The sequence below is a fragment of the Mirounga leonina genome, unplaced genomic scaffold (assembly GCF_011800145.1).
Source record: "Mirounga leonina isolate KUSES-001 unplaced genomic scaffold, KU_Mleo_1.0 Mir_53, whole genome shotgun sequence".
NCBI lineage: Eukaryota > Metazoa > Chordata > Mammalia > Carnivora > Phocidae > Mirounga > Mirounga leonina.
In genome coordinates, this window is record NW_023270807.1 from 67161865 (window position 1) to 67187927 (window position 26063).

The 26063-nt window shown below is 43.2% G+C and overlaps 1 protein-coding gene across 6 annotated transcripts in view; it reads right to left on the reverse strand.

Annotated features, from left to right (window-relative positions):
* FYN (FYN proto-oncogene, Src family tyrosine kinase) overlaps window positions 1-26063 on the reverse strand; it is a 211576-nt gene that overhangs the window by 156550 nt on the left and 28963 nt on the right. Inside the window, exon 1 of one of the 6 annotated variants that reach the window (XM_034991852.1) lies at window positions 1509-5778. The exons of the other annotated variants lie outside the window; for them this stretch is intronic. The gene's annotated coding sequence lies outside the window, so the exon portion shown is untranslated. Of the gene's footprint in view, window positions 1-1508; window positions 5779-26063 lie in introns of those variants that run through there. 6 annotated transcript variants of the gene reach the window in all.

Genomic DNA, 26063 nt, shown 5'->3' on the forward strand with positions numbered 1-26063 from the left:
GGCTGGTCAACCAGATCATCCGCCTGCATAACAGATATGGAGGAGGACAAGGACGCAAGAAAGGACATGCTACAAAGGAGGAGGACTCTCTAATTTGGGATATGGCTGTTTCACTGCAACGGCAGCAGGGGAAAGAAGAGTGCCGCAGGGTGAAGGTAGGGGTGAGGGTGGGATGAACAGCAGCTGGAGATCAAATGCCGCAGGACAGGTAACACGCAGGAATGAAGTGAACTGGGAACAAGCTGCCCCCTCTGTCTCTTCCACATTGCCAAATGGGTACAAAAAATACTTGTCTGTTTTGTGAAAATCAACAGTACAAATGTGATCGTGAATGGCAACTAACACTTGTGGCCACAGACTTCAGGGGTGGGGACCCACCAAGAACCTGACAGACTGCCTAGGAACTGATGGGGCGGCCGCTATGCAGCTCCTTCTCCAGTTAATGGCTGCCAAGTGGTGATATTCGCCCAATGTTGCGAGATCATCTTATTTTTAAAGAGAAGCCATAAATCTGGATTTTTTTTTTTTTTTTAGTGTGAAATATCTTGACTTTTAAATGCTGGCTCAAATTAAAAACAAAACAAAACAAAACATTGGACTAGGCAAAATATGCCTATGGGCCACCTCTAGCATTCTGACCCTTTCAAGCTTGGCACTGAAGAGAAAACGTCAGGTAAAAATTTTATTTTTTTCCTTTATTTATTATTTATTTATTTATTTTAAAGAAAGAGAGCTTTTCACATGTTGCTAGGCTAAGAGTAAAGACCTAATAGGTAAAAACCATCCTCTCATTTTTTTATAAAATATTCAATACTTGAACAAAAAAGGGCTCACTTTGCTTGCCTTTAAGAGTCTATATACTCATGGGGTACCTGGGTGGCTCAGTCTGCCTTTGGCTCAGGTCATGGGATCCTAGGATTGAGCCCCACATCTGGCTCCACACTCAGCGGGGAGTCTGCTTCTCTTTCTCCCTCTGCCCCTCCCCCCTGCTCCTTCTCTTTCTCTCTCAAATAAATAAAATCTTAAAAAAAAAAAAGAGTCTACACCCTCACATACTCTACTGGTAAACATTTAATCCACACTCTTGTATCATGCTAACATAACAGACCTCAGCTAACTATTTATTGCAAGTTTTAAAATATGTGTTTGGGTGGGAAGCACAAATTAACTGATAATTTTTGAAAGGAGAACATGAGGAAAGAACCAAAATTCTCACAGAAAATATATAAACACTCAAGTGGACTTTCAGTTTATCAAATTTCCTCAGGAAAGAACTTCCCATTTGCAGCTGACTTATATTACAACAACACACCCAACAATTTCATTAGAATGTTATTTTTAATCAGTTCATCATATCGCTTTGCCTCCGGAACTGGAAGCAAGGAGTACATAAAGTCACCAACTATGGATACAAAACATTCAGAGTTCAAATAGCATTTTTAACTAGGAAAATAGTTAGAAAAGCACAGCATCTCCACAAAAGAAAGGTATCAACAATTGATACTTACATGAGTACACAGTCTTTGAAGAAAAATCTTCATTGCAAACTTTTGAAAATTGAAAAACATCTATTGCAAGATGTGAAGAATCTATTTGGTCATTACTCATCTGTGATAACATCACTGGCTGGGTCATTGCCATAGAATCTATTTTAAGCTCATTTCACTTTGCTCTAGTTCTCCTAGTCTATTAAGGGGCATTTTGGATGATGATAAATATTAGTGTCTCTACTTTCAAATGATTTTCCCCCTGACCCAACAAATACAATCTCAGGCATGTAGAAAGAGAACTCAGGTGGAAGCCCTCTGTATATTAGGCTTAACTTTCTACTGAAACTTAGGGGAAAGCCTGACTACCACCCCCACCCCTCTGTTTAGCATCTTTAACACTGGGTGACATTCTTGCCTGTGGCTCTGTGTCTTTGTCTTTCCATCTACAGTACATTTCTCTGTCTCAAGTCCTTCGTCTTCAGCTCTTATGTAGCTGTGCCCTAGCTTGTCTTTCCCTGTTCACTCTGTCTCATCCATTTTGCCTTACTTGCTCTCGTTCATTATTTTGTATTTGTATTTGTTTAGGTTTAGCTATTTTGCTTCTCTGGTCTCCTGTCCTTTCTTCCAGTTAGGACCCTTTCCCCTCCCTGCACAAATCAGGTGGCCACAAAATGCATTCTTTGTATACCCTTACCCCTAAGGTTCTTATTTATATCAAGTTCACAAATTCACACGCTGAACCAGTGTCTATCAGAAAATATATTTTACATTTGTGACAAAGGAACTGCTTAAAATTCCCTGTCTTTTTGAAAGCTCCTTCCAGCTCCCATCTCTGTGCTCTACAGGCATTTCCTTAGACTGCCAGGCCCAACATTAGCAGAGTCAGGAAGTTACGGCCTGGGATCTGTGGGACCAGTGGTCCACGGAACTTACTGGGATCTCTCTGGGCTGTGGGCAAAGAGGCCCAGACCATTCTCCCTGTTTCCAAACAAGACAAAGATTCCACTCAAGTTACTTTGGGGGAACATCCTCTTCTCCATTTAGCTCTCATGCTTTCAAAATCTTTGCTGAAAACAGATTTAACTGCCTCAAACAAACACCAAAGACTTAGTTTTATAATTGTGCTTCCCACCCAAACAAATCTGCAACTGAAATAACATGGAGCCTCTGGGATTTCTATTACTTACAGGCAGCACCACATAGGACCAAGGGCACAGTTTTTATAACCAGACAGAACTGGGCTCAAATCCTAGCGTTCTCTACATAGCATACCAGGCAAGTTACTTGACTTCTCGGGCTGCAGTTTTTTTTTCAGCAGCAAAATGAAGACATCAATACCTACCATACAGGATTCCTGGGAGGCGTAAATTACATGAGGCACTATAGAAGAATGACTAGTGCAGCTGTAAACAGTGGTGTGAGGGGCACAGAAATCAAGAACGCCTGCTTTCAGGCTCTCTTCCCCCAGCCCCGAATGTGGATTCTGACTTTGCTCTGCTGGTTCTTCCCCTCGCCTACCCTTCTGGGAAAGTCTTGATCCTGGTCTCTCTGGGGGGTATCTTACGATGCAGAATGAGGGGGGAAGGTGGAAAAGCAAGCGGGTCGTGGTTAGGAAAAGTCTGTAAGTGCGCAAGCGTTGTAGAGTGTGAGGAAAACTGGTGGGAGAACCAGGGACTTGAGGCATTGCTGTCGATTCTGTATCCCCACCGGTGCACTGACAAATACAAGCAAAGAATCTGTTGTTTGAAACTGTCACCACCACATCAGCCTGAAGCTGAACTGTGTGGCTTTGGAGGCATAAGGGTTAAAGCATTATCCCAGTCTTATTATTGTTTGATAATCCAGACTTGGGAGTGGAGGTTGCTCATAAGCAAAAGGGAAGGGGGAGTCAAAACAGCCAAGCTGCCTGCCTCATTGTAGAAGGAATGTAGGGAGGCCCTGGAGGCAGGTGACTGATGGTCCAAGGGCCGGGCCAGGTCCTATCACCCATCCCTGATTCACTCTGATCCTGGTGAGTCATTAGCATTTCTGTGTTCCAGTTCTTCCCCTGTAAAATGGCAGGATGGGAGGGCTATATTATTATTGCTCACCAGTTGACCTTTTAAAAGTTTGCTGGGAGATATGCCAGCAGCTGGGTTCACCCAACTCTGGCTTGTAGTGCTCCTTAAACAGAAGTACGTGTGTGTGCACGTGTGTGTAAACACCTATCTATACATGTGTGCATATGTATGCACGCACACACACACACGCACAAATTCTGGAGCTGTCCCTGCACAAACAACTAAATCACTAAAAAAGAAAGCCTTCAAAAAGATCATCTGGTTAATCCTGCTACATCCAAACAAGAATATCCCTGAATCTAAAAAGATGAGAATTTTCTTTTCCTAAAATCTCCAAGGGAGAGGTTTATAGCTTCCAATTAATGATGTACTTGATTTTCTAACAACTCTCATAATGGAGAAGTTCCTCTTTGCTACATTTTTTAAATTGCACTCCTGCCTGCATTCTTGATTCCTCTTACCACACTTTTTTGTTCTTGGACAGAACATATCACCTTCTAACAACTATATAATTTACTTATGCATTAACATTTTACTGCCCATTGTCTCATTTCCTTTTCCCCCAACTGGAATAAGCTGCCTCATTCAGGGATTTATCCCAAGCACCTACGACAGTGTCTAGCTCATAAAAGGCACTTGATACACATTTGTAATTTGAAGTTGAATTATTATTTTTTTGTTTAATCTTTGATAAAAATCACCCATCTACAGAGCTGGAAGGAACCTCAGCCAAGGACCATCAGCGATGAGAAAGCCGAAGCTCTCTGAGGGGAAGCGGATTGCCCCAGGTCGTACGGTTTCATCAGGGCTCCTTCCACTTGGCCTCCACACCTCCACATGGAACTGCGATCCCCGGGGGGAACAGCAAGGCTGCAAGCTGGCCAATGAGCAAGGCCAAGTCTGAACTCATTTAAAGCAAAGGAGTCCGAGAGAATAAGCTATGGTATTTATTTACAGAACATAAAGTCTCCTGTAGTGATAATAATTTGTGCATCAGTAGCTGCTTTCATCTAAGGATCTCAGAGAGCTGACGAAATCCTTGGCCCACAGGGCCAGCTATCATTATCTGCTCTGGCGCAAGGGCGCTGAGATGCTGGGGGCTCTGCAGCCTTACTGCAGGCTGCTTCAAGCTCTTCGGGGCTACAGATCTACTCCATAGTTTTATCTCCTCTCCACATCCTCATCCTTATCAACGTCGCAAACAGCGGCTATAACCTCCTGGTCTGTTCTCTTTCAGGCACCTCTAAAACCATTCAGGGACGTGCCAATGTTCAAACCAGTAGATAGAGAAACAACACTGAGCATGTGGGGTGTTCGATCATGTAGTCTCTCGGGCAAGTCACCAAGGGCTTGGCCTTCCTGAGCCTGTCCCGGAGAGAGGCCGACCACAGGGACATCTGAGGTACCCAGCGGCTTTCGGGGTTGGGGCTTTTCTTTCCTTGCTTCACTGCCTTTGCCCCACATACCCCTTTTCCATCTGTGGGAAGCAGATCAACTCTGTTGGAATTTTTACCTACCCACACAATGACAGTATTTACAAGTATCCCTCAATGAGTCAGGAACCACATTAAGGGCCAATTAGATTGAGGCAACACAACAAGTGCGGTGGAGGAGCCCTTTTGTACACGGTTTTGACCAGGTGGCATTCCTTGCTCCTTGAAGACTGAGGGAAACGGTGGACCCTGCACTCCAACCCTTCTCACCACCAAGCCCTCTCCAGGCCCCTTCCTGCGTGCAGGCAGAGGGCTGCTCTTCTTCACCGTCCTGCTGAACGGACGTACCAGCCTAACCAGTGCTGCCCACAGGACATCAGTGCCACGGCAGCCTCTTCACCGGTGCCAAGTTTACAGTGTCGGTTCCAGCCAGAGGACCCCATGCTGCGGTCCGTTGTGTATCCTGGAGCTTCCTCTGCTTCTGCAGTTCCGGGGACCACCCTGCTGATTTTGCCCGTGGGCTGGCAGATTTGGGGCCGAAATGCCCGGCCAGCATCCTGAGGTTTGCCGGCTCCTTGGACCAGGAGGAAATCCTTGGCACAAGCGGAAATAATCGTAGGCTCAGGATTTCCCAGTGTTTTCTGGGAGGCCCGGGTTCTGGGGGATACTCAGAGGTATAATGTGGAAAAAGAATTCTGTGATCAAATGAATCTGTGAAACTTGGGTAGAAAAATATGTTAAACAATGGTGGTTGCATAAAAAACTAAAAACAGAATTACCATGTGATCCAGCATTTCAATCCAGCATTTCCGTTCCAAAAGAACTGAAAGTAAATTCTTTTTTTTGAGAAACAGAGAGTGTGGGGGCGGGGTGGCGGGGAGAGGGAGAGAGTGAATCTTAGGCAGGCTCCATGCCCAGTGTGGAGCCTGATGCTGGGCTTGATCTCACGACCCTGAGATCATGATCTGAGCCAAAAATCAAGCGTTGGATGCTTAATGAACTGAGCCACCCAGGCACCCCAAAAGTAAATTCTTGAAGAGAGATTTGTACACCCATGTTTGCAGCAGTATTATTCCCAATAGTCAGAAGGTGGAAGCAACTCAAGCGTCAACTTGTGTTGGATGGATAAACAAATGTGGAATATCCATATAATGGAATATTACTCAGCCTTAAAAAGGAAGGAAGTTCTGACACATGCTACAACATGGATGAGTCCTGACAACATGTTGCTAAGTGAAATAAGCCAGTCATAAAAAGACAATACTGTATGATTCCATTTATGTGAAGTACCCAGAGTAGTCAAATTCATAGCAATAGAAAGTAGAATGGTGGTTGCCAGGGGCTAGGGGAGGGGAGAATGGAGTGTTATTTAAGGGGTGAGAGTTTCAGTTTTGCAAGATGAAAAGAGTTCTGGAGACTAGTTGAACAACAAAGTGAATATACTTAACACCACTAAACTGTACAATGAAAAATGGCTAAGATGGTATTTACTGAATTTTTTAAAAAAACACATTCAACAGTCATCTTTGCAGTAGAACTTGTCAGAACCTTTAAATGCTAATCTGCATTGGGAATCCCCAAGAGGGGCATATAGCAAGCAGCTTTGCCCAGCTTATCTGGCCATGCAACCCATTTTTCACTGAGTATCTCGCGGGACCAGCGCGCTTCAGAACATATTTCAGGAAATGAGCCACTAAACTGGAAACTGCCAGAAAATAGGAAATCCTACTTTTTTATATTTACATCAAGGAAGGAAGGATTCCAGAGCACAAGGCCAGATTTCCAAAACAGTTCTAACTTGCTATCATCCTCTGGCTGAGGAGAGCTGGGCTCTATCTTCAACTATGTCACTTATTAGCCACATGGTCTCAGTCTCAAACAAGTCACTACTTTTATCCCCTCTGATGTGTGAGAATAATACCAGCTCAACCTACCTTACTGGCTTGCGGTGAAATCTAATGGAAAAACATACGTGAAAGAACCTGAAAAGTACCAAGTGCTATTTAAAATGTAAGATAGTTATTAAGTACTTATGCTTATTAAAGTGCAAACATAACTTAAGGCAGCATGAAGAGCTCAGAATATCCATGGGCACCATACAGGTACTAATAAGCATAGAGATGAAGGAGAAGGGAAAAAGGAAGAATGGTGGATGGAGCACTTGCAGTGCAGCAAACAGAGAGACTGGGAGTGAGAAAACATAGGTTCAAAAGCTGATTTTATTGCTGTCTGACCTCGGACAGCTCATTTAACCTCCCTGACTCTCAGCTTGCCCAGCTTGCAAACAAGGTGGCTGGAGATCATGTCGGGTCACTTCCAGCTATGAAACTATCAAATACTGAGAGAGATGCGCCACAGCACCTGCACACCTCCCTCGTCAGACGCTTAGGCCCGCCCTTGCCTCATGCCAGGACACAGACATGAGCAGACCATGGGCTGCACTCCTTGGTGAGTGAGAGGGGGCTGCCGGCCTACAGACCAGCAGGGGAAGATGAGATGGCGCACGTGGGGGATGCCACAGACTTATGTGCTTTGTACTATTCTCCCAGTCCCTTGCCCCCATGTTTGTTTGTTTTTTTTTTTAAGTGTTTCCAAAGTATCTTTACTGCAGTACTGACTCAATTGAGCTAGATGGTGGGGAAAAGTTGCTAAATGAACCGAAGGACAGACTTCCACAGAAGTAAGGCTGCCCAGACCTGGGGACCCATCTTCCTGCCGGGTTTAGTGACTATTCACAGAAAACATGAGGCGCCCAGCCACTGCCTATCAGCAGACTGATCATCTGTCCTAGGCACCCTCTTGGAGGGGCAGAGTTGTTGGCAGTGTGGGAAGATGGGAGAGGAGTGGCTGGATAGGGACAAGCAAGGAGGTCGGGGAAAGAAAGTCTCTGGGGAAATGGGAGGAGGTGAGCCGGCCCCCACAGTGAAGGAGCTGGTGGTTTTTAACCTCCTGTGTGCCATGACAGAAAACCCCTGAAGGTGTTCAAGAGGGTAGGAGGCAAAGTGAAAGTGTGCCTGTGAGGCAGGCCACACACAGGGAAGACTGGGTCCCAAATGAGGGGTGGGATGGAGGGAGTTTGGGGGCGGGAGGCTGGACCGTTTAAAGGACAGATGTTTGAGGCTTGCACTAGGGCAGTGATGAAAAACCACAGAAGGGGTGAAAGCAGTGGGAAGAACCTGCATGGAGTAAGACAGTACGCTTGTTCCAGCTTTTGGGGAGACAGGGCAGAGGGAGAAGCTGGTGACCACCTGTAAGGACTGAAGAAATGACGAGATGAGCTGGAAATCAGTAGTGGTGGAAAAGGGATCTCTGTTTCTGTCACATTTAGACTGAACTAACTGGTAATGGAGACTTTTGAGTAAAAATGTCCTACGGAGAAAGGACATAAATGAAAATGAATTTACAGACATGGGCAGGGGAGAGCCTAAACATGGGACTGTGCAAAACAGAAGCGGCTATTTGTACAATTTGCATTTAGATCAAGGATTCACATCTTTGGGTCCATGAAGAGGCATTCAGGAAGTCAGTCCATAGACCTCCTGAGGTAGCATACCCTATGTGTGTTTCTGTGTATGTGTGCACACGTTTTTCTTGATGGAGGATTTCCCTAGCTTTCATCTGGTCCTCTAAAAGAAGCCCATCCAGTGGTTTAGTTGGTATTAAGATTCTCAGTATTTGATGGAAAATTTCTCTCTTATCTGCTTGATAAATCTACCATGTCAGAGCACATTAAGAATACGGTGTTAAAACTGCACTTATTACCAAATTTAAGAACCAAGGAATAGTACTCTCCTATCATCTTATCAAAATTAAGGTCCATTATAACACTCCAAAGACTATTGACACTGGCAACCATATTTAAATATCTTAAATTAAAAATGTTAAAAGTGTATTTAGAATTTTGCAAGTGTAGTTTCCTTGCAAAAGGTTTACTATGGGGGCACTTGGGTGGCTCAGTTGTTAAGCATCTGCCTTAGGCTCAGGTCATGATCCCGGGGTCCTGGGCTCGAGCCCCGCATCGGGCTCCCTGCTCCGCGGGAAGCCTGCTTCTTCCTCTCGCACTCCCCCTGCTTGTGTTCCCTCTCTCGCTGTGGCTCTCTCGCCCAATAAATAAAGAAAATTTTTAAAAAAAAAAAGTTTTACTATGTATGGTATTTTAATATAAAAGTACCTAGATCTATTAATATTCACAGCTAGATTCAAAGTCTTGCCAAAAAGTTACTACTACTTTTAATAGTCATGACCCCTTTTCTCCCAAAAGGATGTTATCAAGTACACTGTGCAGTAATGACTATAAATACATGACATGCCTGTTACTATAAATAAATATTGCACATTCTCCCAACCCATTTAATTACCATTCACCCAAAGCAGTGCAATTAAGAAACTGTCTGTTGAATTCTGAAAATGGGAAAAGCCCTCGTGTCTCTCTTAGGTAGTTTTACAATGCTAACAATAGACTTAATGAAGCCTTTTAAAACAAGGATGATTACATTAAAATGACCGGGGCATGTAAAAATTCATTACATAGACCCTCCTGCTGTCTGGTGGATTAAATGCCTCATCACACCCTAGAGAGAAGAACAAAGAATAAAGAAAAATCACAACTTTCTGAGTGAACATCTTATATGAGATTTAATTTGGCCCCATAAATCACTCAGGACTTCACTCTATACCCCAAGTGCAAAGGAGGTATGCCTGGTATCAGATAAATTGTGAAACGGCCCTAGCAGTGCTGCATGGCTTGTTGAATACAAAGTGACATTACAATCCACATCTTGATGAAGCTAAACAATTATGCAAGTTGATATAGCTTTTCCCCTTGAGAAATGATAAGGGCTACAAAAACCAAGTCCACTCCCTGGAGAACTGTCTGGGACCATTAGCACCCATTACCCTTAAGTGCCCGCAGAGATTACACCAATTGATAGTTTTGTTACATTTATTTCCAAGTGTTTTATGTTTTTCTGTTGCTGTTATACATAGAATTGTTTCTTAGCTTCATTTTCCATCTATTAGCTGCTAATATATAGAAATACAATTGATTTCTGCATATTGACTTCGTATCCTATGACTTTAAAGTTCATTTATTGGTTCTTTCTGGAAGTGGTTTTATACATTCCTTAGGATTTGTCTATGTAAACAGTCATGTCACCTGCAAGTAGATAAAACCGCACTTCTTCCCATCCAGTGTATATGCCCTTCATTTCTTGTTCTTGCTCAATTCTCCTTAAAGGGCTACAGCAGCTTGTTTCACCAGCGGGGAACCTCCTGCCACTGCATTCCAGTTGTCCTCATGCCATCTTTGACCTTCGTAGGACCAAGAAGACCATGCCATGGGGAACTGTGGCCTTAGCAGAAAGATCTTGATCCCACCAAGCCATCCACGGAAGACAGGGCGCCTGATTCAGAGCCTCAAACTTAAAGGAACAAGAATTTATAGTTGATTTCCTATAGTTTAATTATTTGTACCTCTCAAGATGCTGACATGTAGAAGAAGAAGAAGAAGAAGAAGAAGAAAGAAGAAAGAAGGAGAAGAAGAAAGAAAATAGCCAAAGGAATTATAGAATTTTTGGACTTTGGACCCAGAAGGGTCCTTCGAGATTAAACCTCTCCTATTATAACAAAAGTGAGGCTCAGCACGTCCAGTGACTTGTACAAAGCCAGCTGGAGGCAGAGGGAGAGTCTGCTATTCTAAACAGGACATGAACTGGGAGTGCATGGACCTGGATTCTAGCCTTGAGTAGGTCAGGAATGTACTGTCTTCAGACTGTAAGTCTACGAGTCTAGGGGAGATCTCAGATGCTCTGAGTACTGGTCCAAGTAGATGGGATGACTCAGGCCCTGTGAATATGGGCATCTTTCTTTGGGGCTTTGCTAAGGATGTACCCTAAACCAGGGCAAGACAACATTTTCCAGTACCTGGCCCATCTGTAGCTGGCTATTACTCTTAAGAAATGAGTTTTCAGGGTGCCTGGCTGGCTCAGTCAGCAGATCACGTGACTCTTGATCTCAGGGTTGTGAGTTCAAGCCCCAGGTTGGGTGTAGGGATTACTTAAAAATAAAATATTTTAAAAAGAAAAGGAAAAAGAAATGAGTTTTCCTCTCCTTGCCTGAATAAACTTACCCTGAAATAAGTTAAAAACTAGGATCTCTTTGAGCATCTCTGGTCCTGTTTACACCAACTGCTGAACATGATCATCTCCTATCATCGGGAAGCTTGGTTAACATCTTAGGGCTCACACACAGCCCCTAGGGATCCTGCTAAATCTTCTCTTACATATTATTTGTATTTGTCTCTTAGAAGAACTTGACAGAGCCAAGAAAATCACCAGTCTGTTTAGCAAGCATATAACATGTTCTCTCCTTGCTAGCCAAAGGATGTTAAGATGTCCTCAAATAAGCAAACATGTTTCTGTCAATCCCATATATATATGTTTGAACAGCTGAAATTCTCGAACTTTTAGGAAGTCCAGTTCCTCAAATTTCCCCTCCTGTCACATAAGGCCAAACATTCTTACTCACCAATCACTTCTCTAAAATAACCATCAGTTGTCACTGCTAAAACAGAAGTTCCAAGAGGTTAAAAGTGTTTACTGACATCAGAGTGAGGCCCCAACTGGGCAAAATAGAAACCAAATAATAAAACAGCATCATGGCTGTTGGGTGTGTACCGGGCAACGCCTGTTTCACAAGAGAAGGGGAAGCTGCGGAGGATAGGAACCACCATACTAGCTACTTGCACCAGGAGCGGGGTGCTTTGGAATATCACCTCATTTGACTAGCAACAACCCTATGGGGGTTCCTGACCAGCTCCTGAGGAAGCTGGTTAAGTAGCTTGCCCAAGGTCAAACAGCTGGTTAATGACAGAGTGGCAATTTGAGTCCAGATTAATCTCTTTTAAGTCCAGCCTTTTAATTAATTTTATTATAAAAGTAATACAACCACATTAACAAACACTGAGACAAAAATCCCTATAATCTCATAACCCAAATACAACCGTTAGCATTTTGGTATAATTTTTGTAGGCTTTTCCTACGCATGCGTTATGCTTTGCAAAATTACGATCATGTTCCATAATTTGGTATCCTGCTTTTTTCTACTTAACAAACTAAACATTTGCCTAACTTATTTAATAATTTTTCTAATCTTTTTTTTTTTAAAGATTTTATTTATTTGACAGAGAGACACACAGCAAGAGAGGGAACACATGGAAGGGGAGTGGGAGAGGGAGAAGCAGGCTTCCTGCCGAGCAGGGAGCCCCATGCGGGGCTCGACCCCAGGACCCTGGGATCATGACCTGAGCTGAAGGCAGATGCTTAACCACTGAGCCACCCAGGTGCCCCTAATCATTTATTTTTTTTTAATCATTTAAATTAATATATTCTAAGAGTAGACATGTCCTAGTTTACATAATGAGACCTCAAACCGTGGAACACTGAGGTTCTTTTCAGTTTTGGGGGCAAAGCCTGGTGTTATCTTGAGTATACCATGCTGCCTTCCCAAACATGTACTGTCACCACTGAAAGCTTCAAATAGACAATACGAATCAACAGATGATAAGAAAAAAAAACTATGATGAAAATATTTAAAAAATGCCACCATCCCTGAGCTCTTAGGCCTAGAATCAAATAAATCTGATGAATGCTATTAATGACGGGTCACCCAAAAATAACAAGTTCAAAAAGGCTGCACTTCTCAGACTCCAGACAGCATGTGCTGTGAATGGTTCAGTGCTCTACTTTCAGTCTCCTAGGAATGCCAACAAAAGAAGTTATCCTCACTAAAATCTAGATTTGGAAGAATGGAAATTCTTTGAAAAGAAAACAAATCCTATCCGCTTTATGTGTCAGAGTGATCAGAACTTACAAATGAGGCCAAAAACGCTCACGCAGGACTGTGTCATACTTCACAGTTAATTTGCTATTCAAAATGCCATGCGCCCATTTTTCTCAGGTCAAGTGACCGAGCAACAGCAGAGCAGCTCTGAGTTTTTTGCAAATAACCCTATGATGTAAAAGAGTCAGCAATATCGAACCCTGTTGACTTTACTGAATTTATAAAGTATAAAGAATGGCTGTCAGAAAAATCTCCTACATTTGGAGGAGAGTAATATCCAAAATATCTGTGTGCCTCTGTGTCTGTTCTGAAAACTTTATTAGAATCCATGCCACCATCCATGTGATGTGGAAACAGCACACTTAAATGCCTGGAAGCATCTATCTGCTCCCCAGATAGAGCACTAAAGATTCCTGCTGATCAGGGAGAATGGAGTAAAAGCAGGGAGAACTGGGGAGTTCATTCCTACTGAGATGGAATATGCCACTTACTGACAACTTGACCATAGCCCATGTGAGATAACCTTTCACCCTATGCACAGTGTCTGTTTAAAACCCGTATCTTTTTCTTCATATCCCCAGCTCTCTCTACTCCACACTTTGATAGGGAGTGGTACTTCATCAGACCCTAATGATATCCTTTTCCTCTCCAGTGTTCAGCCAATCCTGCACTTTGCACTTCCCCTTCTCTTAAAAGCTAATACGTTTACTCATGGGAATGTCAAATGAAAGGTCCAAATATAACCACTTTAGAAAACAATCTGGTATTATCCAGTAAACCTGAAGATACACATACTCTAAGTCCCCCAATTTTCCTCTAGGCACCTGTCCTAAGAGTTTGTTTGCAGCAGGATGCACATACAAGAATGTTCACAGCAGCATTGTTTAAAATGGCACAAAAGGCAATGACCCAAATGTCCATTGAGAAGAGACTGGATAAATTGTGGTATGTTCACACAATACAAGACCATATAGCGGTGGAGATAAGTGAATTTCATGTATGTCATTTCATGCATCAACAGGGATGAATCTTAAGAAACGACTGATTGAAAAAAAGCAAATGGTACAAGAATACTATATAAACATATAGTATTTTTGTTTGCTCATGGCAAACAAAACTTAGTAATAGATTACATAAAAAAGCCATAGGGAAACATACTTCCACAGACAGGCCAGGAAACAAACACAAAATTATTCAGCAGTGGTACCAGGAGAGAGGAGGATGGCCAGGGAGGAACACATAAGGACTCCCAAAGTACTGGTGATATTCCAGTTCTTATGTTGCAGAATGGTACAGGGGGTTATATTTCTTACCCTCTTTTTCCCTCCACTCTCCTCTCTGTGTATGTATATATGTATATAACTGATGCATACGCACACTTCTTTGTAGGAATATATATATATCCCTTTGTAGACATCCTCATACTCATCATCATTTTCCATGTCACTCTGAGCTCTGGACCTGTCTCCCTTAGCCCCTCCTTCCCAGCATTCTGACCCATGTGGAGCCCTCAGCTCAGACCTTTGTCTTAGACTTGAGTGCTTTCTCTGTCCAACTCCCTCCTCCAAACATGATGACCACTGAAGACCCGACATGACGTCCTTTATTCTCTATACAGACTCATGTGGAGCATTTACCCAGGCCACCACTGATGGGAAGGTAAACTTTGTGGTGAGGTCTCATTCAGAAGGTGGTACCCGCTGCACTGCAAGGGGACCTGAAATGCCACTCAGAGTGCAATGGCTGTTTGCTGAATTATACCAAGTTGCTGCAGGCAGCAACGTTAGCCTTGATCTCCCAACCTGACCCAACCACAGGGTGTCCTGTGCTCCTGAGAAGCTTGTCAAGTTTGCTCTATTGCATTACTGCTGCCTGGCCTGACTTCCCAAACCACCCTTTCTTTCTTCCTACAAAATAATCTTAATTCCACCCATCTCTCAGACACCCAGGCTCCAACCTTAACATAATTCTACATCTTCTTTTTTTTTTTTAAGATTTTATTTATTTATTTGAGAGATAGCAAGAGAGAGCATGAGCAGGGAGGAGAGGGAGAAGCAGGCTCCCTGCTGAGCAAAGAGCTCGATGAGGGGCTTGATCCCAGGGCTCGGGGATCATGACCTGGGCTGAAGGCAGACACTTAACCAACTGGGCCACCCAGGTGCCTCAATTCTTCATCTTTTTACCTCTCTCTCTCTTTTTTTAGATTTTATTTATTTATCTGACAGAGAGAGAGAGAGCACAAACAGGGGAGTAGCAGAGGGACAGGGAGAAACAGACTCCCCGATGAGCAAGGAGCCCAATGTGGGGCTTGATCCCAGGACCCTGGGATCACGACCCCAGCTGAAGGCAGATGGTTAACCAACTGAGCCACCCAGGTGCCCCCTTTTTACCTCTTTTAAGGATAAACTCTGAGATTACTTTTCTGCTCTAACCTCAGTGAGGCTCCCTCAGGAGTCCCTGATTTTGGTACCACAGCCTTAATTTAGACAAAATAAGAATTCTTATTGAATTTGTTCTATTTCAGTAATGTTTAGTCTAAAAGCTTTTCTTATTTCCTACTCAAAAATTAAAATTGATAAAGAAATTATTTCAAAACAAAATGAATTTGGCAAAGTTTTTTCGTTGGGTTTTCTCTCCTATTTAGTAGACTACTTGTAGAAAAAATACATAAGCTGCAACCACTGTCCTAGAGATCTGAGTTTAGGGAATTTGATTTTCTTCAAAAATGTTTCATACCATCTGCATGTAACATAAGAAAAGCACAACACATCTCCATTTTTACTTTCATGGGCCAATTTTCATTTGATCATACACATTAAGTGAAGAATAAATATGAAAAAAGATCATGAAAAAAAGGAAAGGTTTATGCAAAGAGGTGGTAGGATACCGCAAAACAAACCCTACATGAGCACAATGCTGTTACAGTCAGGGGGCTGAGCTAAGTGCGCAACTCAACAGAGAATGCTGAATTCAACAAGAAACAGAGGAACTGAAAGGCAGGTCTGAACTACCAAGCCAGCAAAGGCAATTCCAAAGTGAGAGGTAATAACCTGACTTAGACCTGATTGTGGGAAAGAAAAACAAGAAAAAGGAGGACCTTTGGAGAAAAGCCTCAGAGTTGGCCAATTCCTTTAATTTGGGGGAAGAGAGCTCTCAACGATCATAGAACTGGGGCATACATAATGTAAGAGAAAACACAAAACTCCGTCATTCACCACACAAATTTGAGCAATGGATATTTATGGGTTAAAGCAGCAGGTGAAACTAAACTTACATGCAAACAAGCCTACAGCATGCAGCGATTTGGGCTCTTCCCCTAAGAAAAAAATACAAAACAATTTCTAAATTCCAACAGAGAGCAAATGCTTTTTATCACACTCTATGGTATTTACCCAAAGGATGTGAAAACTTATGTCTACACAAAAACCTCTACAGGGATGTTTATAATGGCTTTATTCACAATTGCCAAAATTTGGAAGCAGCCAAAATGTTCTTCAGGAGGTGAATGGATAAATAAAATGTGGTACATCCAGACAACGGAATATTATTCAGTGCTTAAAAAGAAATGAGCTATCAAGCTATGAAAACACATGGAGAAAACTTAAGTGTATATAACTAAGTGAAAGAAGCCAATCCGAAAAGGCTACATAGTGTATGATTCCAAATACATGACCTCCTGTAGAAGACCAAACCATAGAGACAGTAAAAGAAAAAAAATTTTTTTTTTTTTTTTTTTACTGTCTCTATGGTTTGGTCTTCTACAGTATGTTAATTTTGCTATGAACTGCTCTAAAAAATAAAGTCTATTAAAAAAAAAAACTTAAAAAAAAAAGAACTCAAACAAGTGCTTTTCCCCGCCCTGATACATCTTCCTCCACGGGCTCTGAAATTGTTTCTGAAGCTTTTCACTTTTTCCTTCAAAAAACATTACATGACATCTTGTTGGTGTATTTACTACCTAGAAAACATGGAAGCCTAATTATATTTTCCTCTAAGCCACTGTAAAAATAGAATAATAATAAAGTTACATGATTGGCTAGTAGCCAGTGTTTACATTAATAAATAGGACCGAATATGAGAAAATACAGTACATATTATGGTAACTGTCAACATTTTTTTGTTCTTCCAGTTCATGGGTTATACATGAAAAAAGCGCTCCTGACATTTTGCCAGTGAGGCCTCTCCCATTTTTAAAACTTCACTGTGGATCACTGTGAGGACTTCCAAACTTTGTGAGTAGGTTTTAGAAGTTATTTCATTTTTAATACCCACGGGCTGCTCAAACTTTTAACCCCATTATCAAATTTACTTTTTTGCAATAAGCATCACCTTGACACATGAGTCAAGCTCTCTGGTAAAGGAAAAAAGTTTTTCCCCTTATTTGATAACCGTGTAATAGGCAAAATGACAGTTACTTTGTTTTTTAAACTACTGCTTCCCATACCACCAGTTTAGGACTACTTTTCAGAATACTCTTCCAAAGATGAACAAAATCTCCCACCACACACACACACACACACGTTCTGTTTGTTTTAAATTACTATGGCATTAAGTCTTGATGAAGAGCAACAGAAAAAATAACGTCATGGAAAGGAACCTCCCCTCCCAGGCCATTCTTCTAGCCCAAGTATGGATCTGCTCCCTGTCACACTTAGAAGTTATCTAATCCTTGGCCAGTACTGCCCAAAGAAAGAGTGGACAAGAAACAGAAGTTGCGAACTCCTATCTGGGATCCTCCTGTATCACTTCCCTAGCTCCTTGCACGTCTCCTCAGACACTCACCACCACTGCAATTTTTCATCTGACTCTCTGCTTCCCCCACAGCCAACATGACACAGCTCTTTGGCGGCATAGCAGGACCTCCTCACGCCCCTGAGGCCCACACACTCTTTCCACTACATCACGCTGCCTCGTGACTGACCCTGAAACCATCTCACTTGGTCCTGGCAGTCTTATTTGGAAGGACTATGCAAATGAATGAATTGCTGTTTTACCTCCTTCTTCTGTTAACGTAAATGATCCACACAGCATCTCACTTCCTTTCCTTCACTTTACACGCTGACTACATTTAGTATGGCACATTTCACAACTTAAGGAACACCCCTACATCTTCCAAGAAGCGGCCTTACGCACCCAATGGTGAGGTCGGCTCTTCACAGACCACGTGTAATCGGCAAAGTAGGAGGTCTTTAGTAATGGTGAACCCCAGAAACAAAGATTAGGACTCCACATCTGAATATGGGCTTCCAGTCTCACCTTAAAAATCACCCATGGCTAACACCCACAAGTGTGTTACAGGAAGTGGGGCTCAGGATCGAAACCCACGGACATCAGTAAGAACAACCGGGGGACCTCTACCCTCACAGAAGTGACTAACTCAAGCATGCTACCAGCTCTCCCTTCCTGGGGCACTGCCTCATCTCAGGGTATTTTCACAGGACAAGCAGAGTGGTACGTTATAGACACAGAGCGCCTGGATCTGTAGCTCAAAGCATAGCTGTGAGAGATGGGAAACCCTGGGCCAAGTGACAGTTCAGTCTGAAGGCCCCAGAGGTGATGAGCAACCATACCTAGGGGTGCAAACATCACAGAGGAACAACACTGACCTGGAGGGAGGTCCTTGCACAGTGGGACTTTGTAGGTTCATCCCTGGTAAGGTTTTCATCAAGATGTGCTTAGGGATATCACAAATAATTCACAACTGAGGGGATAGTCAATTAATTAGAGGAAAGAATAGAGATTTTAAAACATTTCAGCCGGCTGGAAGGACTTCCAGAACTGACCAAAAAAGAACCCAAAGAATTAACAAAAATAAAACCATGCTTTTAAAGGTAAAAAATCAATTGTGTATATATAGGAGGGGGTCATCACCTACCCTACACCCTCCAATCTGCTCAGCTGGGACAACTCAGCCCTGTTCACAAATTCTGCCGCGTGACCCTGACCCCAGGCTCTGAATGGGTGAGGCCCCAGGTCACTGATACATAGACACACATCAGTGTTGTGACTCTGACTTCAGACCAGGGGCTTCCTCTCACTCTCTGGACTCAAGCTCCTATCTTGGGCCCTCCCGTTTTGGCAGTTGACACTTACTCATCATTCAGGACTCATCTCTTTTCATCAGCTTCCTGTCTGAGTCTTGTTCCCCCCACATCAGTGCTCCTCCTATCTGCCCCTTGGCATGCTCAGCCAGACAATTCTGCTGCCAACATCTATCCATCTAGACTGCCACCTACGGAGGACTTTCTCCAGTTCTAGGCTTCACCAATTTGCCCTAACTGCCTCTTGTTTACTGTCTGCTGCTGGTACCATCCCCATGAGCGTACCCCAGCTTGCGGATACATCTGTTCCCTGGATCCCTGTCTGGACTCTGCTCTGGGTCCCAAGCTGATCGCATCCTGCTACTGACAGAAACCCGGCTCTTCTATCTGGCAGGGGCAAAGGAGATAGGTTTAAAGCAATTCATATTTTAAAGTCTTAAGGATTTGTACTGAACCCAAGTTCAATGCAAGCCAAAAGTGTGACAGGATGGCTAAATGGAGATGTGACCTTCGTTCCCCTAAGTGTAGCACATAATGATGCAGAAAACATGTGCATCTCACAAGACCTAACAATTCCAGGAGTAGAGTCCTTACCCTGTACTGGGCAAGCTATCTCAGAAGCACTGTTCATGTCTGAGTGCTGTGTTCTTAAAGAGACAATGACATCAAGGGAACGCATCCAGGGGGATGTAATCAGAATGGCAAAATTCCCGGTATCAGGTAATGTAAGAATATTTGTAAGAACAGGGTGTTGGCCAAGGAAAGGGGGATTTGCAGGGATGGAGTTCTCAGGTACTAAAGAGCTGTCACATGAAGGATGACATGGAGACTTACATGACGAGAGACAACCTGGACACACACAGGGACGCAGAGGAAGAGGTGGGCTGAAACAGTGAGTGCTAGTCCCCATCTCTGCTCCTGACTCAGCTGACCCTGCATCTCTGGCCTCAGTTTCCCCCTAAGACTGGGAGACTACGATTTTGAAGGTCCCTCCCTGCTCTCAGAGCCCACGATTCCTCATCCTCACATTAACCCCAATCTAAGAAAGAAGATAGGCATGGCCTTGCCTGTTCTGTGGCCTGGGAGACCAGGTGGGTTCTTAGGTCTCCCAAGGGCCCCTTGTAGAAAAATCACTCACTGGAGTAATGTGTGAAACCAGTGGTCATAAGCTTTTGTTTCAGGAAATGAAAAATGTGGAAATTCACAAAAGAGAAGGTGTGGGAGGCAGAAAAATGTCCACCCCCTCCCCAAGATATTCACTTCCTAATCCCTGCAATCTCTGTCACCTCATACAGAATGGAATGATAGGGTCTAATAAAATTAAGGATCTCAGGAGGAGGAGCTTATGCTGGATTATCTGGCGGGTTCTGAAAGCCATCACAGGCATCCTTACAAGATGGATGCACAGGAGATCTGACAGACACACACAGAGGAAAGAAGAGAATTTGAAGGCAAAGGCAGAGGCTGGGGTGATATGGCCACAAGTCAAAGGAAGGCCTGTAGCCACCAGGAGCTGAAAGGCAAGCAACAGGTTTCCCCCAATGCCTCTGAAGGGGATGCATTCCTGACATCCTGCTGTGGACTCTGACCTCCAAAACCGTGAGAGCAGAAATCTGTTGTTTTCAGCCGTCAAGTGTGTGGTCGCTTGCCATGGCAGCCACAGCAAACTAATACGAAGATTTTCTGCTTAAATTTTTGTGTAGCCCAAAAGCGGGCAGTAATAACCCTCGTTAGGGGAAAACCTTGAATTTTTATGTATTTTTAGGTCTCTTCCCCATACACACAGTAGCTCAGAACAAGTACAGCTCTGCTTTTAAAAGTGTTTCAGGGCAGTGACAGAAGTATCTTCTAAGCTATTCTTTACACATATTTTCCTAATAATCTCTCCTTCACAGGTGATTTCAACAGACAATAAATCTAGGCAAGGCAGACGACCGAGTGATTTCAACCTCTCCCCAGCAGGCCTGGCTGCAGTGGAAGAAATTATGCAGCAACTCACGGCTACAGGAGAAAGCCTGCAGAGTAGGTGGGAGCTTGTCTTGATTCTCCATTGTGACGTGGGCTGCGTTTCTCCCCACTCTCTTCTGGCAGCATCCAGCTCTCTCCCTGTAGAATGATGAATGCTACCGAGAGGAGGACAATGAGATGATCCCGAGCCCAGGAGCAGGCCTCCCCAGACTCCCACTCCTGCAGAATGCCATTCTGGGAAGTCACTCTCACTCTGTCACCCCCAAGGGACCACCTGGTAGGACCAGGACAGGTTCAAAGAGATGGTTCCCCTTTAAGTTTCTAATTTCTCTTTGATAAAAACATCATTACAGTTTTTAAAGCCACAAATAAGGGTGAAAGTCTTAAATTCAGGGAAAAGAAAATGAAAGATGTGTATAAAATTATCAGTTAAATTGCATGAGGCTGATGATGGATCATTTGTCTTCTGCTCTTTTGAGCTTCAGTACAAGAGAACAATCCACTGTAGAGTGGAAACAGAGGGTACTCCCAGTCTGAGAGCTACTTTTGGATCTTGTCATTTCCTAGATGTAAGTCCTTGGGCAAACCATTTCACTTCTGTCGGGCTTCATTTCCCTCACATGTAAAACAGGGCTACTGAGTAAGATAGCCTGTGGCCTAGGACAGTGATTAGCCCACAGGCGTTTGTTAGTGTTCGAGGAACAAATGAATTATGTGTTCGGCATCCAAGATTAGACAATTCACCCCTAACTTTCCAACTCTTTCCTTGGATCAGCCTGGATCATAAATTTTGTTATCTGTAGCTCTTCCAATGGTCATCAATATCTGCCCGAGTTTATAATGTCTAGGAAGAGGGACCTTTATCTTAGAAATTTGAATTGGCAGAAGGGATGTTTTTTCTTCTCCAGCAGCACTTAGGTTTATAATGCAGAGATTTATATAAAAGAAAGTTGGTCAGTTATTATGGGTGATGTATAATAACTGTTTTTGGTGCAGGACTAAAACTGTTCGTTCTTCAAACTAAAGCAGAACTGTATGCAAGTTCTTCCCTCCCAAACAATCCCCTCCCACTCAAACCATTTGTGGTCACCAGGAAAGCAGGCTGTAGGAAGCCCAGCCTTTACTCAGTGATAGGGAGGCTGGTCTTTCCCCATGTCCAATCTCCAAGAGAATGCGTCAATCTATGTGGAGGCTGGGGCAGGGCATGGAGAATGGGAGACAAGTGGGCATCCTATAAGCCCTGTGGCTGACAGCCCTAAGCATGTGGACGAGAGAAGGCCTAAGGAGCAGTCCCATCTGCACACCAGGGCTGCCTTCTCCATTCCCCACACCCACCTAGAGAGCCCTCCATTCCATTCAGGAAGCAATGGCTGCTACATTATGGGTGTTCTTCCCTCTTGCTTTTCACACCTCCTTATAGCAACCAGCATACACAGGGAAATGCTACACCCTGACGCTGCCCCTTGCCCCCATACACACACACATTCTCAGTGGAGACACATCCTCATGCCTTTGGACTCCCCATATAAGCACTGCTGACCTTCTGACCCCTGGAAATCCTATTCTCCCTACTAAAGAAAAATCTTACATGAATTAATTTTTCCACCTCTCAACCAGCTATGTAGGAATCCCATATACATGGCTTTAAAGCTTGGTTCCAGATGCAATCTCAAATTTTGAACCAATTGTTTAGAACCACATTTTTTTTTTTTTTAACAAAAACTATTAGCCCCACAATAAGAAACTAGGATATTGTTATCACTTCTCTTGGGACTTATTAAAACAAAAGAAATTGGGCGCCTGGGTGGCTCAGTTGGTTAAGCGACTGCCTTCGGCTCAGGTCATGATCCTGGAGTCCTGGGATCGAGTCCCACATCGGGCTCCCTGCTCAGCAGGGAGTCTGCTTCTTCCTCTGACCCTCCCCCCTCTCATGCTCTCTCTCTCTCATTCTCTCTTTCAAATAAATAAATAAAATCTTTAAAATAAAATAAAATAAAATCTTAAAAAAAAAAAGAAATTGAAAAATGGAGCAACTTCTACGTACATTCTACATTTACGGATGAACACATTTTAAGGAATTCACTGGGAAAAAGGAAACATTCTAAAGCATTCTCTTTACTCTTCTTTCGAATGACAATTTTTATTTGGGGTGGCCTCTGTATCTATCAAACAGTAATATCTATGGCCATATTTGTGGCCTAAAGGCAGCTATCCAAACCCTGCAAACAGGATAGCAATACAGGGATTCTTGTTCTCACTGAAACTACAAAAATGATGGATCTCTTTCAAAGCAAGTGCCAAATACTTTCAATCATGCTAGACAAAGGCCATGCAGGATACATGAAAATCATTTAGGATACATGGAAATCAAACCTCTCTCCTTAGCCCTTTGGAAGTCATTATGACCAAAGTAGATGTTATTTTAAGCAAATCCATTTAAATCATGATTTAAATCACCAAATAGGATAACCCAATTTAATCAGTTTTATTTTTTAAAAAGTACATTTTTGTCCTTCTGACATAGCCTAATTACATATTCTTTAAAATTCAGTTGAGTATGGGTTTTACTTTTAGAAGATACACTGTATATATTTAAATCAGTGATTTACGTAAACCATACTCAGAAGTGTATCCCTTAATAATTCAAGAAGATTCTGTGAAAAAAACAAAACAAAGCAGTATTGCTGTCTCCCTTGTGCTCTTACCGCTCCTCCCTCTTTTATCCTTAGACTTTCTTTGCAATAATCTATTCATTTGTCTGCTTGAAACTTTGTACTTTTGAAGAGGAAGTCAAGGAGTGATTGTCTTATCTCCATGTAATGCTATTAACTCGCATGGTTTCCACAGATAAAACCTATAGATGGAGAAGAAAACCATGATTTCTGGAGTATACAGAAAGATTTTTTACTTTGCCACCTACCAAAGTGGCTTTCATGGACTCTCATTACCCCCTAATTTGGTCATGTGCCAGTCACTCATGCCTATAGTCAACATTTTAAGAAGGCATTCTATAAGTCAGGCACTAGGCTTAGCACGTGTAAGGACTCAGATCTGACAAAGCTTACAGTTCAAGAGGGAACAGATACTAGATGGTTATTGAACAAATAACTATACAACAATGATAGCTTTGAAGAAGTGCATGGTGGCAGGGCAACCCCATCCAGATTGCAGAGAAGTGTCAAAGAAGACCTCTCTAGAAAGTAACACTGCCTTTTTATTACTCGTAATACTTTTTAGAAAGAGGTCACACAAAGATACTGTCCCAAATATTGTATCAATTTCAAGGTAAGGTAGGGTATGAGAAAGAGAAGGCTCTAGACCAAGACAGAATTAGAATCCTTGCTATTACCGTAGTGCCTCAAGCAAGGGACATGTTTCCCTCCCAAAATTGTTGTAATGGTCAAGTGTGACACACAGAAAGCACTCAGTATAAGCTCAATAAACTATAGATAATAATTAATTACAGGATTTAGTTGATTTATCTTTGAGCTTTCACATGTCGAGATAAGGCTAATTTTCCATTCATAGTTCTATCTTTACAAAAATGTTCGACTAAAAGAGAAAACTCAAAAATCCATTTAGAAAAAAACACACCATGACTTCTGTAATTTTTCTTCACTTGGGTTGGCCAGCAGGTATCATTTAATTATACAACGGAGGCACACCCTATTCTAGATTCTTCTTGGCAGATATATAAATACAGGTGAAAAGAACAATTTACACATCTGTGCTCAACAGCCTTCTATCAGCATTAGAAAAAATTTTGGAATTGGAGCTTTTGAATTAGAACTTTTAAAATAGTAAACTCCCCTAGGGTGGTTAAGTGTTTTCCAGGTCATTAACTATGTGACTGAGAGGGTGCAGCAGGCAGAGTCCTCTGCAGGCAGCTCAAATCCACGCAGCCCAAGAAGCATTTCCCACCACCCTTTTAGCTTCTCTTATTCTGAATTTCCCTCAGTACTTACAAATACCCAACCCACATGACAGGGTCAGTCACAGTATTCATTCCCTCATTAGATACTCATTGCAGCCAGTGTTGCACCTGAGGGTACGTACAACAGACAAGGCTGCGCCTGCAAGGACCTCCCAGCCTCTGGTGGGCCTTATTAAGCATCCTTCAGACTTGTGGCCAACAGCCCTTTGTCCTTTTTGGTACAAAGCCCAAGTCAGAAAATTAAGAAATATGTGCGGTTTATGTTTTTAAGTTAAAAAATGAAGAATTTTACTTGATCCTGGAAAATGGACCATGTTACTGATGAGAAAAATGAGGCTTGTACAGGAGAAAAGATTTGCCTGAGGTCTTAGAGCAAGTGAACAGCAGAGCTGAAGCAAGACTCTAATTCATTCCACTCAGGGCTTCACACCCCATTTACTGAGCCCTCTTGTCTGCCTGGCATTGGGTTGTACTGAGAACACAATTAACAGACCCGCCTCCTCCATAAACTGGACCTCCCCCTTTCATGGTTGTAGGATTCACCTCTCACAAGGCAGGGCAAGCCCTGCAACCTGGAACAGCTCCAGGCATTTCCTAACCCGTCTGGCTAGTCCGGCTATTCTGCGCTACACCATCCCGAGGTGGCTCCTGGCACCCAAAGGCTCTTCTAGCCTGCTCTGGGGCCAGCCTGGCCCATGAGGGCTGCAGTGATGACCCCCCACCCCCCATAGGGAGTACCTTTGCCAGCCCCTGGCTTCCACACCCAAAACCTAAGCACACCGGGATTTCGAAAAGGCTCCCCTCCAATGTAGCCCTGACTAGAGCCTGAGTCACCTTGGTTTGCATGAGCTGAAAAGGCCACGACTGAAAGTAGATCACAGGCCATTCTGCAGAAGCTAGGGGGCTGCATGGGACAAAGGTCAGGGGTTGCTCGTAATTGTTCTAGAAGGAGGTTTCAGACGAGATCGGGCGCGTTCAGGGTGGGATGGCCGTAGACTAGAAGGAGGTTTCAGATAGTAACTTAAAGGTACACCAACTGCATAAGAATGGCTCTAGGTTCAGGGAGAAGAACCTGTCTTACACACAAATTCAAAATGGGAAATAACCCCAAGTCATTCTTAGATGATGAAGTGGAGCCCCTGATTGGCCAGGGAATGGAGGACTGTAACTCTGAACTGCTGAAAAATTACCCCCAAGGCAATGTGACTGGGCAGTGGAGACTGGGGCAGAAGAGGATCCCACGGTGGCGTGTGAGACTTACTTAAGGCCAATCTTTCATGGGAACCCAAGACACCTGG